Consider the following 3568-nt stretch of genomic DNA (forward strand, 5'->3'; position numbering starts at 1 on the left):
TCATATCTAGAGTCAAATTTTCAATTCTAGAAACTAGACTAAGGAACCATCAAATGGCGATTCCCCAATAATTTGAATTTTTTAATGAAAATTACATTTTATAATATTTAAATTTTTTTGAACATATTAATTGAAACACTAGGAATATATTAACATATTTCACTAGATAATAACATTGTTTCACTTAATTTTGTGATATTATTTATTTATTTATGTAACATAATTCTGTTCTTCTATACACAAAAAATAAATAAAAAATTATTTATGTATTTTAATAATAAGCTATATTGATAAGGAAGAACCCTATTTCAAGCCTCTCAACTTCAGCATTTTTTGTTTCTTCTTATTTACCAAGTCAATTATGAATGCTAACCCGTCTTAGAAAGTGCACCATACGCTACATATAAGGAACACATTTTCTTAATTAGGTTGAACTAAGAATGCATTTAAAATGTGAAAACAGAAATATTCTTTCTGCGATGATCAGCCTGCATGCAACAAGCTACTAATAACCCTGACTTTGAATCTATTACGTATGACTCAAAGATAGACGCAAAGAAAATTCAATGAGTATTCCCTGTTACTTTTTTAAATACCAACCCGAATACTCTTGGAATAGTAATTGATGCTCACTTGGGTAAGACGTAAAACACAACACGGTACTTTTTAGAATAGTTTCTAGAACAATCTGTATTGTTCTACCGAAAGGATTATAAATTTATACCACTGTAACCAGGTTGTTCATAAGACCCTGATCAAATCAAAAGATAACTCGTCGAAAATTTGCTGTCATAGGAATTCGAAAATCACATCAATTTGAAGTCCAACCAACAGTTGTGAGCTTTGAAAAATCAATAAAAGAAATTTGATCGACTTGCATAGCAACAGACAAAACAACCTGATATTTATCAAACTTAGAATTGCTTGAACTTATAATCATTTAAGAAAAAAGAACTTAATTAGGTGTGCATGCATCCGCAGGAAGGTTCCATTAAATGCCTAGCTTTATTCTTCCTTGCCAAGCTTAAAAGAAGAACAAATGCACAAAGCCCACAAAAGAAACTTAAGCCAGCAAGAACATGCCAGTAATAATAGAAGTATCATAAATAATAAAAAGAAAAATATAGCAAACTAAATACAAAGAAGAACAAGTCCTTACAATATTATAAAAGATCCTTACCAAACAGCCTAAGATTTTAAACACAAACAGTTTATACCCTTCGTTTAGAGGAATCAACAGAAGTGATTAAAACACAACTGAATTCCGGTTATTGCCACAATCAGCTTATACTTGAAGTCTTTTTATTCAATTGACAATTTGAAACCAACATCTGATATAGCAAATTCAGATCAAACAGAGAAATGAGGTAGTAGAACCGACTTTGCAAAAGACTGAGTGCCATTGTTAGGTGCTCCAGAGATGCCGAGAATAGAAGTGATGAGATTATAAACCTCAAGATTCCTAAAAGATGGCACCTTTCGCCCCCTTGCAAAACGAGGACCATGGCCAAAGAAGATTGTCCTCATGGAAAAGAATGCATTATCATAACCATGCGATCCTCCACATTCTTGACTACTGGAGTTGGCCTGCTCAACTTTGAACCCTTCTGCAGCCAGCCCAATGATAGGGGAAATCCTCTCACTAGTCGAGTAATGAAATCGATCTGGTAGATCTTCTTTTAGATAAACCTTCAGATACTCGCCATTATTCACCTTGCCAGAATTCAGGCCCTTTCTCATTTTAGCCACCACTTCAGAGGAAGAAACTCCCAGGGGAGGCCTAACGGAAAGCAGAGGACTATAATACTCTACCCAATCTGAAGGAATTGTAATCCAAGGACTCAAATCATCCAAAAAGATGAGCTTCTTATCACAAGTGCCCACCATGCCATGATCTCCCACCATGATAATAGTCACATCCTCCAAAACCCCTCTTTGTTCAAGCCCATTCATGAGCCTCCCAATCATGGAATCAATATGAGCAACTGCCTCAGTTATCCGAGGATCATCTGGCCCAACCTCATGGCCCTGACTATCAGGGTCTTCAAAATAAAGACCTATGAATCTAGGCATCTCAGATGGTTTAAGATCAAAATAACCCAAAACAGTATCCACTCTTTCCTCAAAGGGAACAGATCCATTATACTTTGGGCAAAACTTTTCAGGGCAATTCCAGTGGCCCTTCACAACTTCAGAGCCGGGCCAAAAATAGGCAGCAGCCGGCAGCCCATGTCTGGTCACCGTCTCCCAAAGGGGCTCTCCAAGCCACCATTTAGGCTCATGGCTTGCCGTAGTAAAGGTCTCATTTGTTTGAGGGTCACTAAAATAGTTGTTGATAATTCCATGCGAGGCAGGATAAAGCCCAGTTACAATCGAATAATGGTTTGGAAAAGTGAGGGTTGGGAAAACAGGAATCATACCTGTTTCGGCAACGGTGCCATTTGAGATGAGCCTATGGATGTTGGGAGTATGCGTTTTGTACTGATACCCAAACCGAAATCCATCACAGGAAACCAGGATTACCACAGGATCCTTCAGCTTAACTGGGGGCGTGCATACCCTACCCTTGCATCCACAGGTCCCGGGATCGAATCCCACACAATGACGAAGAACAACGCTGCTACAAAACCGAAGAATCTCATTGCCATAACAGCTGTGAAAGAATAGGGTTTGATCTCTTGGTGTCCGCTGATGAGGGTTTTGAGTCCCCATTTATATATGCTGCCCCGCTGAACTGTATCAGCTGGAGATGGTTGTTTTGCACGTTGTAATTCGAGCTGGGACACTCTTTATCGTCTTCTGGTTGTTGTAATTGCGACAGCCGTGGTCATTGTAGACTTCCAAGAACCCACTTAAGAAACCATGTGCAGAAAACCCTACCGTCCTCTCACAGACAAATACAGGGCGGTTTGCATATAAGAATTCTATATAATTGAAATCGGGCATAAAATACTCCATTGATGAGAATGTTTTCACATCCTTTTATCGTCTTCCGAATGAAAATTCTTCATGCGCTTCGGAAAAAAAAAAATTAAATAAGATTTTCTGAAAATAAAGCTGAACTTTACCAGCTCGAGACGGTTCCTTTTCACATTGTAATTTAATCTGCGATGCTCTTTATCGTTTTCCGTTTTTCTAATTGCAGCAGCCATGGCCACTGAAGCCTTCCGAGAACCCAGTTAAATTACTTAAAAGCCCTATTCAGAAAACCCTACAATCCTCCGAGAGAGAATTTACAGGGCCGTTTGCATAAAAGAATTCTATTGTATTGAAATCGGGCATAAAATATTTCATTGATGGGAATGTTTGTCTCAGACTTTTATCGTCTTCCTAGGGAGAACTCGTTTGTGAATTTATCATTTTTTTTAATTAAATTAATGATAAATTGAAAATGTGTGAATGATAAAATTAATATTTTAATAATAATAATTGAGTACATATTTCTAATTATAATCACCAAACATGTGAAAATTTGATATGTTTTTTTAATGAACTCAATTTAATAATTATAAGATCGTCTTGTATTATATAATAAATACATCAATTAGAACATAATATAATATACTTA

The 3568-nt window shown here is 36.7% G+C and overlaps 1 pseudogene across 1 annotated transcript; it reads right to left on the minus strand.

Annotated features, from left to right (window-relative positions):
* Nucleotides 1–1285: 1285 nt before the first annotated feature.
* LOC149576564 (nucleotide pyrophosphatase/phosphodiesterase 1 pseudogene) lies at nt 1286–3339 on the minus strand (annotated as a pseudogene). The gene has a single exon (XR_016361788.1). The product of XR_016361788.1 is annotated as a nucleotide pyrophosphatase/phosphodiesterase 1 pseudogene (transcript).
* Nucleotides 3340–3568: the final 229 nt, after the last annotated feature.

This window comes from Cupressus sempervirens, chromosome 1 (assembly GCF_028749045.1).
Source record: "Cupressus sempervirens isolate cs-2001-9-10 chromosome 1, ASM2874904v1, whole genome shotgun sequence".
Classification (NCBI taxonomy): domain Eukaryota; kingdom Viridiplantae; phylum Streptophyta; class Pinopsida; order Cupressales; family Cupressaceae; genus Cupressus; species Cupressus sempervirens.